The sequence below is a fragment of the Coregonus clupeaformis genome, chromosome 40 (genome assembly GCF_020615455.1).
Source record: "Coregonus clupeaformis isolate EN_2021a chromosome 40, ASM2061545v1, whole genome shotgun sequence".
Lineage (NCBI taxonomy): Eukaryota > Metazoa > Chordata > Actinopteri > Salmoniformes > Salmonidae > Coregonus > Coregonus clupeaformis.
Window position 1 is genome coordinate 1,766,536 of NC_059231.1, and position 15,209 is coordinate 1,781,744.

Here is a 15,209-nt window from a genome sequence, read left to right on the forward strand (position 1 = left end):
TTAAAGCCACGCTGTCTTCACCGGTCGGCAGATGAATGTTGGTCCTCCTATCTGACCTCTCCTTATACGTCCCTCACTGGTCCCATTACACAGAGTGACCATGCGGTTATATTCATCCAGGCTGGGAGAAAAGACATGGTAGTTAATTGTAATATTTAAAAAAAACTGTAATTTGAGTCATTTTTACATTTACATTTGAGTCATTTAGCAGACGCTCTTATCCAGAGTGACTTACCGTTAGTGAGTGCATACATTTTTCATACTGGCCCCCCATGGGAATCAAACCCACAACCCTGGCGTTGCAAGCGCCATGCTCTACCAACTGAGCTACAGTCATGAATGCTGATTGGCTGAAATAGCATTTAATCTGTGTGTATATCAGACAATATACTACGGTATGAAAAATACTAGTTTACTGTTCTATTTATCTTGGTAACCAGTTTATAATAGCAATAAGAGACCTCAGGGGTTTGTGGTATATGGCCAATTAATCTCAGTTAACTCAGAACTAAAGTCTTGCGTAATTGGTCAGATGCTCGATTCGGAACCGGAAGGAAGAGCTCCACCCTCTCTCTTTGCAAGTTAAGGGCAAGTCTATGGGCCAAATGTTCCCTCCCCATCCGAAATTCAAAAGATGCTAACACCTGCGAAATCGTGATTTGTCCAATGCACTGGAACTAATGCTGTTCGTTATCTCACACATCCCATTGTATTATGACAGATCTATAGTACCATTTATGTTTACATTGTCTGTACACGAGATATGAATTAAGCAATAAGGACTGTTCTTAAGCACGACGCAATGCAAGTATACAGCCTGGATACCGATGTGGTATTTTGGCCATGTAACGCAAACCCCTGTGGTGCCTTATTGCTATTATGAACTGGTTACCAACGTAAATAGAACAGTAAACAACTATTCTTGCGTCATACCTGTGGTATATTGTCTGAGCATCCAATCAGCATCCAGGACCCAAACTACCCAGTTTATAACAGGAAATATACCACAGCTAAGGGCTGTTCTTATGCATCACACGGCGTAAGCATCTGCCTCTGGTGCCAAAGGTTGCATGTTTGAATCCAACGATAGAAAGTTGTTTTTGAAATTTTTGTTTTACGCCTATCCCAAACCTTAACACTTACCTTAACCATTTTAACTTAAAATTTGGAGTTAATGGCTTAACTTAACCTTAAACACTTCGAAATTTGACATTTGGAACAACTTCGAAATTTGATGTTTGAGAAACATTGGATGAACGTCTAATTCTAACATGAGACTGTGAGAGCTTGTTGCACACACACACACACACACACACACACACACACACACACACACACACACACACACAGAAAGACAGAGTCAAAGAAACTCATTTTCATCAAAACACAAAACACCAAACACCATAATAGGAAAGTTACTGTAGATGAAGAAACAGCAACCATCAAAATACTAATTTTTCTCCTACAATTTTGGAAATCTAATTAACTTAATAAAAAAATCCCCATCAAAATCCATCTGTTTAAGCTAGAGATACAATACATATACACAAGTATGTGAACACCCCTTCAAATTAGTGAATTCGGCTATTTCAGCCACACCGTTGCTGAGAGGTGTATAAAATCGAGCAAACAGCCATGCAATCTCCATAGACAAACTTTGGCAGTAGAATGGCCCGTACTGAAGAGCTCAGTGACTTTCAAAGTGGCACTGTAATAGGAAGCCAACAAGTCAGTTCGGCAAATGTCTGCCCTGCTAGAGCTGCCCCGGTCAATGGTAAGTGCTGTTATTGTAAAGTGGAAATGTCTAGGAGCAACAACGGTTCAACCGCGAAGTGGTAGGCCACACAACCGCACAGAATGGGTCCGCCGAGTGCTGATGAAATGGGTTTCCATGGTCGAGCAGCCGCACACAAGCCTAAGATCACTATACGCAACGCCAAGCGTCGGCTGGAGTGGTGTAAATCTTGCCACCACTGGACTCTGGAACAGTGGAAACGCGTTCTTTGGAGTGATGAATCACATTTCACCATCTGGTAGTCCGAAGGACGAATCTGCGTTTGGGGGATGCCAGGAAACGCTACCTGCCTGAATGCATAGTGCCAACTGTAAAGTTTGGTGGAGGAGGAATAATGGTCTGGGGCTGTTTTTCATGGTTCGGGCTAGGCCCCTTAGTTCCAGTGAATGGAGATCGATGTGGAAGTACTTGACTGGCCTGCACAGAGCTCTGACCTCAACCCCATCAAACACCTTTGGGATGAATTGGAACGCCGACTGCGAGCCAGGCCTAATCGCCCAACATCAGTGCTTGACCTCACTAATGCTCTTGTGGCTGAATAGAAGCAAGTCCCCACAGCATTAATGCCCATGATTTTGGAATGAGGTGTTCGACGAGCAGGTGTCCACATACTTTTGGTCATGTAGTGTATCAGTTTTTTTGCATGGGCTGCATCTCAATCCACCAATTCCGCCGATATCGCCCTTCCGCATCTGGGGTGAAAGGTAGCGCTAGAGAGGTATTTGTCAGAACATGAGACATCCTGAAAATCGGTCATCTCACGAAGAACTTCTAAAGCGTCCGAACGGTTTGGCCTAATAAAAACTATTATGCACATGAGGCTGCTGAGCGGAGGACGGCACATAATAATAGCTGGAATGGAGTGAATGGAATGGCATCAAACACAGGTAAACCATGTGTTTGATGTGTTCGATACCATTTCATTTTTTCGGTTCCAGCCATTACTATGAGCCCGTCCTCCCCAATTAAGGTGCCACCAGCCACCTGTGCTATTACGACCACTCTGTGGAAAGATGAGACTTGACAGGACTGGTCTGAAGTCGATACAGGCTCTTCTGCCAACTTCTGTCTGTAGCGTCCGAACAGTTTTGGGCTACACACCTCTGTGGAATGGTGAGTCTCTCACAAACACGTACTGTATATGTTCGTACTGTATATATCAGTACAGGTAAGATGGCACTGACAGACATGGCAGCTCTGCTTCTAGCTCCTAAGCAACTTTGCAGTATTGAGTTTTTTTGTGTGTTATTTCTTACATTATTAGCCCAGAACGTTTTTTTGTGTTATTACATACAGCCGGAAATAACTTTTTCATATCAGAGTGGCGGTAATTCACCAGCATTACAACCAGGAATACGACTTTCCCGAATTGGATCCTTTGTTTGTACCCCCCAGGGCAATTGAACTTATCCCAGAGGCTGCTCCAAGACGCCGCGAGCGGAGAAGAGGTATTCGGAGTGGACTTCTAGTCCGACTCGGGAGGAGTGCACACCATCCACCGCTTCCGAGTATATTACTCGCTAATGTTCAGTCTCTGGACAATAAAGTAGACGAGCTCAGGGCGAGGATCTCCTTCCATAGAGACATCAGGGACTGTAACATACTCTGTTTCACGGAATCATGTCTTTGTCCATACAGCCAGCTGGGTTCTCAGTACTTCGCGCAGACAGGAATAAAGAACTCTCCGCGAAGAAGAAGGGAGGTGGTGTATGTTTCATGATTAACTACTCATGGTGTGATTGTGATAACATACAGAAACTCAAGTCCTTTTGTTCACCCAACCTAGAATACCTCACAATCAAATGCCGACCGTATTACCTCCCAAGAGAATTCCCTTCGGTTATAGTCACAGCCGTGTATATTCCCCCTCAAGCCGATACCACAACGGCCCTCAAGGAACTACACTGGACTTTATGCAAACTGGAAACCACATATCCTGAGGCCGCAGTTATTGTAGCTGGGGATTTTAACAAAGCAAATTTGAGGAAAACGCTACCGAAGTTCTACCAACACATTGACTGTAGTACTCGCTCTGGGAAAACACTCGACCACTGCTACTCCCCCTTTCGAAATGCCTACAAGGCCCTCCCCCGCCCTCCCTTCGGCAAATCAGATCACAACTCCATTCTGTTCCTCCCTTCCTATAGACAGAAACTCAAACAGGAAGTACCCGTGCTAAGGTCTATTCAACGCTGGTCTAACCAATCGGAATCCATGCTTCAAGATTGTTTTGCTCATGCGGACTGGGATATGTTCCGGGTAGCCTCTGAAAATAACATTGACGTATACATGGACACGGTGACTGAGTTTATCAGGAAGTGTATAGGGGATGTTGTTCCCACTGTGACTATTAAAACCTACCCAAACCAGAAACAGTGGATAGATGGCAGCATTCGTGCAAAACTGAAATCGCGAACAACTGCATTTAACCATTGCAAGGTGACTGGGAATATGGTTGAATACAAACAGTGTATTCCCTCTGTAAGGCAATCAAACAGGCAAAACGTCAGTACAGAGACAAAGTGAAGTCACAATTCAACGGCTCAGACATGAGACGTATGTGGCAGGGTCTACAGACAATCACGGATTACAAAGGGAAAATCAGCCACGTCGCAGACACCGACGTCTTGCTCCCGGACAAGCTAAACACCTTCTAACCCTCGCAAGGCTGCCGGCCCAGACGGCATCCCTAGCCGCGTCCTCAGAGCATGCGCAGACCAGCTGGCTGGAGTGTTTACGGATATATTCAATCTCTCCCTATCCCAGTCTGCTGTCCCCACTTGCTTCAAGATGTCCAAAATTGTTCCTGTACCCAAGAAAGCAAAACTAACTGAACTAAATGACTATCGCCCTGTAGCACTCACCTCTGTCATCATGAAGTGCTTTGAGAGGCTAGTTAAGGATCATATCACCTCTACCTTACCTGACACCCTAGACCCACTTCAATTTGCTTACCACCCCAATAGATCCACAGACGATGCAATCGCCATCGCATTGCACACTGCCCTATCCCATCTGGACAAGAGGATACCTACGTAAGAATGCTGTTCTAAACAAGCGTTTCGCTACACCTGCAATAACATCTGCTAAAAATGTGTATGTGACAAATAAAACTTGATTTGATTTTGATTTGTTTTGCTCTAGGATGCCCACAAGCCTCACAAGACTTGTCTGAAGGTCCCCGGTACCAGTTTAAAACATGAATGGAATTATACAGTGGGGAAAAAAAGTATTTAGTCAGCCACCAATTGTGCAAGTTCTCCCACTTAAAAAGATGAGAGAGGCCTGTAATTTTCATCATAGGTACACGTCAACTATGACAGACAAATTGAGAAAAAAAAATCCAGAAAATCACATTGTATGATTTTTAATGAATTTATTTGCAAATTATGGTGGAAAATAAGTATTTGGTCACCTACAAACAAGCAAGATTTCTGGCTCTCACAGACCTGTAACTTCTTCTTTAAGAGGCTCCTCTGTCCTCCACTCGTTACCTGTATTAATGGCACCTGTTTGAACTTGTTATCAGTATAAAAGACACCTGTCCACAACCTCAAACAGTCACACTCCAAACTCCACTATGGCCAAGACCAAAGAGCTGTCAAAGGACACCAGAAACAAAATTGTAGACCTGCACCAGGCTGGGAAGACTGAATCTGCAATAGGTAAGCAGCTTGGTTTGAAGAAATCAACTGTGGGAGCAATTATTAGGAAATGGAAGACATACAAGACCACTGATAATCTCCCTCGATCTGGGGCTCCACGCAAGATCTCACCCCGTGGGGTCAAAATGATCACAAGAACGGTGAGCAAAAATCCCAGAACCACACGGGGGGACCTAGTGAATGACCTGCAGAGAGCTGGGACCAAAGGAACAAAGCCTACCATCAGTAACACACTACGCCGCCAGGGACTCAAATCCTGCAGTGCCAGACGTGTCCCCCCGCTTAAGCCAGTACATGTCCAGGCCCGTCTGAAGTTTGCTAGAGTGCATTTGGATGATCCAGAAAAGGATTGGGAGAATGTCATATGGTCAGATATAACTTTTTGGTAAAAACTCAACTCGTCGTGTTTGGAGGACAAAGAATGCTGAGTTGCATCTAAAGAACACCATACCTACTGTGAAGCATGGGGGTGGAAACATCATGCTTTGGGGCTGTTTTTCTGCAAAGGGACCAGGACGACTGATCCGTGTAAAGGAAAAAATGAATGGGGCCATGTATCGTGAGATTTTGAGTGAAACCTCCTTCCATCAGCAAGGGCATTGAAGATGAAAGTGGCTGGGTCGAAGGAGTGGCTTCGTAAGAAGCATTTCAAGGTCCTGGAGTGGCCTAGCCAGTCTCCAGATCTCAACCCCATAGAAAATCTTTGGAGGGAGTTGAAAGTCCGTGTTGCCCAGCGACAGCCCCAAAACATCACTGCTCTAGAGGAGATCTGCATGGAGGAATGGGCCAAAATACCAGCAACAGTGTGTGAAAACCTTGTGAAGACTTACAGAAAACGTTTGACCTGTGTCATTGCCAACAAAGGGTATATAACAAAGTATTGAGAAACTTTTGTTATTGACCAAATACTTATTTTCCACCATAATTTGCAAATAAATTCATTAAAAATCCTACAATGTGATTTTCTGTATTTTTATTTCTCATTTTGTCTGTCATAGTTGACGTGTACCTATGATGAAAATTACAGGCCTCTCTCATCTTTTTAAGTGGGAGAACTTGCACAATTGGTGGCTGACTAAATACTTTTTCCCCCCACTGTATATGGAGATAGTTTAGTGCCTACAAAAGGGGTTAAATACATGTAAAAAATGTGTTTCCTGATCTTTCTTATATCTCTCAGATATACTGTAGGACAGACACTTCAGAACAAATTTCCCTTTCATTTTTTTTGGGGGTGGGACTATCTGTCATTCCATGTAGTGAATCTGTTATTCAATGCATTTCAATGAGCTAATAGCAGTAATGCCAAATTCAGTGTTTAATAAAATATTTTTTAAATATATTTTTTGATACCTTAAGGGGTCTTACAATTCAAAATCAGATAGCTAAATGATCCTTGGTATGACCATCTTAAAACAATTCCATATGTTAGTTTAGTTTAGTAGAACCCCCCTGCCTTAGCAGCATTTCCCTAACTCAGTCCTGGGGACCCCAAGGGGTGCCGTTTAATTTATTTTTACACTACACAGCTTATTCAAATAATCAAATATTGATGATTAATTGATTATTTCAATCAGCTGTGTAGTTCTGGGGCAAAAAACAAAACATGCACCCCTTGGGGTCCTGGGCGGCAGGTAGCTTAGTGGTTAAGAGCGTTGTGCCAGAAACCGAAAGGTCACTGGTTCTAATCCCCGAGCCGACTAGGTGAAAAATCTGTCGATGTGCCCTTGAGCAAGGCACTTAACCCTAATTGCTCTTGTAAGTCGCTCTGGATAAGAGCGTCTGCTAAATGACGTAAGATGTAAACGTAAGCACAGAGTTTGGGAAACCCTGCTCTAGAGGGTTAAGAAACAGTGCCCATCAAAATACTCATTTATTTATGTCAGCTTAGCCGCATACATTCAGTATTGTGACACAAATTGCTCCAGACCTGTCACACACCACCCCCCAATTGGAGAACCTGGATTGGTTACTGATGAGGGAGGAGTCATCTGGGTTGTGCCCCCCCAGGAGGGAGTCTGTACAGACGTCACACTCGGTCTGCCCCGTGGCAAAGTTCCAGAATGGAACAGCAAAGTTCTCATTCTAGGAAGCTGACATTTTCCCAAGTACATATTCATATTGTGTAAATAAATACAACAATTAAATGACCTTTACACCCTTACCTGCAGATCTCTCTCCAGGCTGAGTATGTGGTATCTGTGCCAATTTATAAAGGCAGGTCCTTTGTGGGAGAAATCAACGTCCAGTTGCTAGAACAGGTGAAACATTCTAGTCTTAGAAGTGCAATCATATCCATAGAAGTTGAATTGTTCAACATTGTGCACATGTAAATGATTGTCATTATAATGTATTGTTTGTGTTTGCTTGTTTGTTTGTTTTTGAGTGATGGCTCACATTCCCCAAGGAGTATCTCTGACAGAGTAGTAGTGCTGCCATGTAAAGAAGTTGTAGATGGAGATGTTGGAGAACTGGGGCTGGGTTCCATTGGGCCCCAGCAGGTCCAGCCAGTGCTGTGTGGCAATGACATAGTCTGGGTGGGTGGTGTTCTTGGCCCGGTCCAACACATCCAGGAACTCCTGGAGCTCAGCTGGAGTCAGAGAGTGGATGTTCTTCCTCAACACCGGGGATTTACGCACGTCACAGTTTGGTCCTTTCCAGCCGAACTTACACTGGCCACAGTCAAAGCCACCAAAGTTACCTAGACACAGGGAGGGAATATAGGTCATAGCTTATAGCTATACTGTAAAACATACTAATACACTTTTTATATTTACTTAATGCGTGGGAAAAAATAAAAATAAAATACAGATATCTTAGAAGTGTGCAGTTTAACATTTTCAACATTATAATTTAATAATTTCAGTACTTACTGAAGCACCTCCAAGTTTGATTAAAACATGTAGTGTAGTTGGCCACCTTTCATGGTCATCTCGGTTTCTCATTCGAATTGGTCCACCCAATTTTGGTTTGGTACTGACTCTGATGCCGGAGCAGTTTCCTCGTCCAGATAAAAGTCCACACATGTTAGCAGGATCAGAGCCGAGGGCAGGGCAGCACTGCTTTGAGACGATCCCTTCCACCGTGCTACACACTCGAGGAAACTGAGCCTCTGTAGAACCAGACCATGTCACAAAACAGACCAACCCCAGCACAAGAGCCCTCATCGTCTTCAACACTGCTGTAATCTTCTACCTTCTGCCTAAAAAATCGATTTTGTACACCAGTTCACAGCAATGATGTGGTCAATAAGTTCCAATAATACACAGAGATGGAACTAATTCAATTTGATGGTCTTCGTCTTTCCCATTTTCCAGAAAATAAATCTTCAAGGCTCACTTTGGAATTTCCAACCAATTCAGCACAATGACAGATAGCATTGACAGAGGCCTCCAGGCCTACAAGAAGTTCAACCGCTCTTCCCAGGAATAATTGTGTTAGCCAACTAAGATTTCTATGGACAAGTGAAACAAATACCCACACGGTGTCTTTTTAGAGCCCAGGTAACAATGTTGTCAGTATGTTTGCACAATGCTCGCCCTCAATTAAAGATCCTGTGGTAGCAGATGAGATGCACAGTAACCGAAAAGAAAAACAAGTGAACCTCCAGACAATTTATTCGATTTTTTTCCTCATATAATTCATCTGATACCCAATCCACAGAGATACCACAGTAGCAAGCTATTTTACATCATTCACACCACGCTCAACTCTACCACTGCTTTCTAAGACTGCCCTCTGACAGCAGGTATAAACTTCAACCTCAACTTTGGTGCCTTTACAGCAAAAATGCGTAGTTCAGTAGGAGTTTCATCATAAACAATTTGAACATTTGAAATAACTTGTATCATCTAATTCTACCGTTCTCTGTTTACTGTTATCGGGTCTTCACTGTTTAACATATAGAACTGTAAATGTAAATGTCTGAGGGAGGGTTTGTTTGTTGGTTTTTTTCTTTCTTTGTGTGTGTACTTTTACAATTGACATCATCCAATGGATGACTAACCTTTAATGTACTGTACTCTACAACGGTATGTAACTAGTCACAATGGAATCATCTCATAGATACCTAAGGAGCTCTTTTGAAATCATGTGTTCAACTGAATGTTTCCCATACCTCAATGGCTATGCACTTTTTAACAAAACAAAACAACTTTAGACAGTGTGCATATGCTTCTCATACAGAATGCACATCATATTATATCTTGTTTAGAAATGCATTACCAGTTTACTTCCATCTAGAAGTACAGTTTCAAGATATTTCTCCCCACAAACAATCACATTTTCTTGGACAAAAAAAATCCTGTTTGTTTACCATTCATTTCAATAGATCTTCGGAGCACTTTGAATGAATTATGTTAAATCTTTCACTGACGCGTTTGCATTAAATTGGGTTCTATATGAAACAGTTCCCATTTCACGACATGCTAAATTGTAATTATTTTGTAATTATTTGGCACTATGGCCTATTTATTGCCTTACCTCAATAACGTACTACATTTGCACACACTGTATATAGATTTTCTGTTGTGTTTTTGACTGTATGTTTTGTTTATCCCATGTGTAACTCTGTGTTGTTGTTTTTATCGCACTGCTTTGCTTTATCTTGGCCAGGTCGCAGTTGTAAATGAGAACTTGTTCTCAACTGGCTTACCTGGTTAAATAAAGGTGAAATTAAAATAAAAATAAAATACAAACCCCAAAGCCTCCATTGATACACATGGTGGTGCTAGAGAACCATCTTTGGGGCAGAATCAGCTCCTTGAAATTCAATGGCATGTACTGGAAAATAAGTATTTGTGGGTATGTACAGTGGTATAAGTGAATTCTCATGTGAAGCTTCACTGTAGTCCAGCACTCCGATGTTACAAGGTAATATGTTACCATTTTGTCTTGCTACAGCTTGTCACTGTAGTCCAGCACTCCAATGTTATTATTTGTTTGTTTGTTTTTCATGAGCATGGCCTTATTTCTATTACAGCATATTGGATGACTCATTCATATTCCATTCACTCAGTTCAATGTAACAGCGATAGGTTTAGGCTTCTACATTATTCTCTAATTCTCCATATACCCATCATGAGGTTGCTACAACCTAGCCTATGACTGAAAGTTTACAACGTAGATGCACACAGGTCGAGAGACACATTTGAGGTGACAGACAGCGACACATGGACAGACAGTGACATTCAATACCGCCTTGCACACTCTTGCCTGCATCTAGCTGATCTAGGGTGTAATCATTAGTCCAACAGTTGCAAACGAGAGTTTCTATTGGACAAATTCAGGTATGTTTATCCCCGTTCTGTTCCGTTTGCTTCCGTTTAAGAAACGTTTTTCAACAGAGTAGCAGTATATCCAGGTACATGGGTTCTATTCAAACTGAACATGTATTCGTTTTCTCCTGAGATTTTGCACCTACTGATGCCTAAACTGGTCCTGATGTCCTGAAGTTACACTAAATTCTAAGAAAACACTGGAAATACTCAGGAAGTGTTTTTAGGACCTGTTAAGGGCACAAGAATGATGATGATTCCTAGAAATGGAATGATCAGTTCTTGAAAATCACTCCTTGTTTTTTTTGTGGGAGAAAAGTAGTAAAAGGAGATGCAATTGAAACATCATCTGCCATATGAAAAGGAAGATTCCGTAAGCATTTGGATAGAGAAAAGCCTTTGTCAGTACGGCCCTTACGTTGGTCTCCCTCCACTCTCTCAGAATTAACGGTAGACCTCATTATAAGGACCTGTTTGGAAGAGATTGTTTGGATTTACACTACCGGTCAAAAGTTTTAGAACACCTATTCATTCTTTGTAGAATAATAGTGAAGACATAAAAACTATGAAATAACACATGTAGTAACTAAACAAAGTGTTAAACATATCAAAATATATTTTATATTAAGTAGCCACCCTTTGCCTTGATGAAAGCTTTGCACACTCTTGGCATTCTCTCAACCAGCTTCATGAGGTAGTCACCTGGAATGCATTTCAATAACAGGTGTTCCTTCTTAAAAGTTAATTTGTGACAAGGTAAAAATTGGCGTTTGAGCCAATCAGTTGTGTTGTGACAAGGTAAAAGACCAAGTCCATATTATGGCAAGAACAGCTCAAATAAGCAAAGAGAAACGACAGTCCATCATTACTTTAAGACATGAAGGTCAGTCAATACGGAACATTTCAAGAACTTTGAAAGTTTCTTCAAGTGCAGTCGCAAAAATTATCAAGCGCTATGATGAAACTGGCTCTCATGAGGACCGCCACAGGAATGGAAGACCCAGAGTTACCTCTGCTGCAGAGAATAATTTCATTAGAGTTACCAGCCTCAGAAATTGCAGGCCAAATAAATTCTTCACAGAGTTCAAGTAACAGACACATCTCAACATCAACTGTTCAGAGGAGACTGAGTGAACCAGGCCTTCGTGGTTGAATTGCTTCAAAGAAACCACTACTAAAGGACACCAATAAGAAGAAGAGACTTGCTTGGGCCAAGAAACACGAGCAATGGACATTAGACCAGTGGAAATTTGTCCTTTGGTCTGGAGTCCAAATTTGAGATTTTGGTTCCAACCGCTGTGTCATTGTGAGCCGTGGTGTGGGTGAACGGATGATCTCCGCATGTGTATTTCCCACCGTAAAGCATGGAGGAGGAGGTGTTATGGTGTGGGGGTGCTTTGCTGGTGACACTGTCTGTGATTTATTTCGAATTCAAGGCACACTTAACCAGCATGGCTACCACAGCATTCTGCAGTGATACGACCATCCCATCTGGCTTGACCCAACACACCTCCAGGCTGATAAAGGGCTATTTTACCAAGAAGGAGAGTGATGGGGTGCTGCATCAGATGACCTGGCCTCCACAATCCCCCAACCTCAACCAACTTGAGATGGTTTGGGATGAGTCGGACCGCAGAGTGAAGGAAAAACATCCAACAAGTGCTCAGCCTATGTGGGATCTCCTTCAAGACTGTTGGAAAAGTATTCCAGGTGAGGCTGGTTGAGAGAATGCCAAGAGTGTGCAAAGCTATCATCAAGGAAAAGGGTGGCTATATGAAGAATCGCAAATATAAAATATATTTTGATTTGTTGAACACTTTTTTGGTTACTACATTATTTATTTCATAGTTTTGACGTCTTCACTATTATTCTACAATGTAGAAAATAGTAAAAATAAAGAAAAACCCTTTAATGAGTAGGTGTTCTAAAACTTTTGACCAGTAGTGTATATCCTTTGTATATAGCCAAGTTATCGTTACTCATTGTGTATTTATTATTACTTTCATCGTTACATGTTTTACTTTTCTATTATTTCTCTGTTTTCTTTCTCTTTGCGTTGTTGGGAAGGGTCCGTAAGTAAACATTTCACTGTTAGTTACGAATCATGTGACAAATAAAATGTGATTTGATTTGGATACATGTACTGTATTCTAGCAAAAGTATGCTTCTATTGTGTATATGCCAATCCCCTTTAAAATTGTAGATGAGGAAGTATTAATGTTTTTATCCTTTCCATTTGTTTCACCTCGTCCCCATTATTAATGTAATATTACCCTTTGATTTTGCACTGAGTGATTAAACATTGTATGAGAACAATTTGAGCGCTGATGATTTTTCGAGCTGCTAATTGCACCGACGTGGAACATGCATGCAGTGTTGTCTTCTTTTGTTTGGGAGACAATGTTGTCCTCCGTATCAGCCCCAACGGAAGTGACACTGTTCTAAAATGGAAAGTTCCAAATGGGCCAGCGTTGCGTGAAGGGAAAGTGCTGCTCAGCCTTTGAAGTGCTGCAAATTGACATTCTCCTTTAATAACATTTCAAAAGATATCACAGGAGGTAATGATCTACTTATTACCATGTTGATGGCAAAATGCACCCATTTCCTGAATGGCTATGTGAATATTCTGTCCAGTGTGTTGTGCTCTGCACACATTTGAAGGAATATAATGTGTTGGTTGGGAGAAAGAGGGCCTTTTCTAATGGCAACGGAGAGCACGGTTTCATTCACTAAAAACAGAGCTCAGTGGTCTGAAAACGGGAAGAACTGATTGGAGGAGCAGCTGAATCACCTGATTTAAACCAGCACTCTAAACAGAGAGAAGGAGACGAGAGCGATAACTGGGCCCAAAATATGTATTCTCCAGCAGGTGGCGTTCTTCATTTTTTTCACTCACCAAGCGAGTTCAATGAGAGAGTGTCGATTTTGGTTAACAAAATATTTAAGGGCTTATTTGCTACATGTAGCTTATTTGATCAAATAAAAGTTTCGTAATAATTAGATTGTTACGAGTGTAGTGATATAAGTAGGACTAGTGACAACCCGGCATATAAAAAAAACCAAAAAACTTTATATCAGAGTTGTGCCTAGTCGTCACTAGTTACCACAATCACAAAGTCATAAACCCTGCCTATTTCTACAATTTATTTTCTTAAAATGTAATTTTAAACCTAATCCTTACCGTAACCACATTTCTAACCATATGCCTCCCTAACCTTAAATTAAGACATACATTTTTACAATATAGCCAATTTTGACTTTGTGGCTGTGGTAACTAGTGGAAACCGTCGTGCCTGTTCTTCACACGCGTATCTGCCCTTTCATTGGCTAGAACGGTCCCACCTGATCTTGTCTCCTCCTGACTGCCTTCCATTTTGGACAGGTCTTTTCATCGTTAGAGCAGCCACTTGAGTATCTGGTCAATAAAATGGATAATCTGTGCTCTAACACACTCGCAGCACCCAGTATGAAAATGTATGCACTCACTAGCTGTAAGTCGCTCTGGATAAGAGCGTCTTCTAAATGACTAAAGATGTAAAAATGTAAAAATACAGTCTAACTGGAGGAGCAGCTCAATCCCCTGATTTGAACCAGCCCTCAAATGGGTCTTCAACTTTTCCTTGCACAGGGACCCCCACCCAGGCAAACCGGCGACCCAGGGACCCCCATCATATGTTAACAAAAAAATAAGAATTCACATGTCTTGTCTTATCATCAGGTAAATAATATAGGCAAGGAGAAGAAATCCACAGATTTGGTAAATCGTTTTCATTATTTTGACCTCCCCACATTATAACTGGAAGAGGTAGTGTGAACTCTAACATAGCCTATTAACTAGAAAGGTAACTCCAAAAACATTTGAGCTAATAATCAAATCAAATCAAATTGTATTTGTCACATGCGCCGAATACAACAGGTGTATTAGACCATACCGTGAAATGCTTACTTACAAGCCCTTAACCAACAATGTAGTTTTAAGAAAATAGAGTTAAGAAAATATTTACTAAATAAACTAAAGTTTTTAAAAAAGTTACAGGAGCCTTTTGGACCTAGACTTGGAGCTCCGGTACCACTTGCTGTGCGATAGCAGAGAGAACAGTCTATGGCTTGGGTGACTGGAGTCTTTGACAATTTCTTGAGCCTTCCTCTGACACCGCCTAGTATATAGGTGCTGGATGGCAGGAAGCTTGGCCCCAGTGATGTACCGGGCTGTACGCACTACCCTCTGTAGTGCCGAGCAGTTGCCATACCAGGTGGTGATGCAACCAGTCAGGATGCTCTTGATGGTGCAGCTGTATAACTTTTTGAGGATCTGGGGACCCATGCCAAATCTTTTCAGTCTCCTGAGGGGGGAAAGGCGTTGTCGTGCCCTCTTCACGACTGTCTTGGTGTGTTTGGACCATGATAGTTTGTTGGTGATGTGGACAGCAAGGAACTTGAAACTCTCGACCCGTTCCACTACAGCCCCGTCGA

At 41.9% G+C, this 15,209-nt stretch overlaps 1 pseudogene; it reads right to left on the reverse strand.

Moving 5' to 3' along the window:
- Nucleotides 1-8,688, reverse strand: LOC121554892 (annotated as a pseudogene).
- Between the last annotated feature and the right edge of the window lie 6,521 nt (nt 8,689-15,209).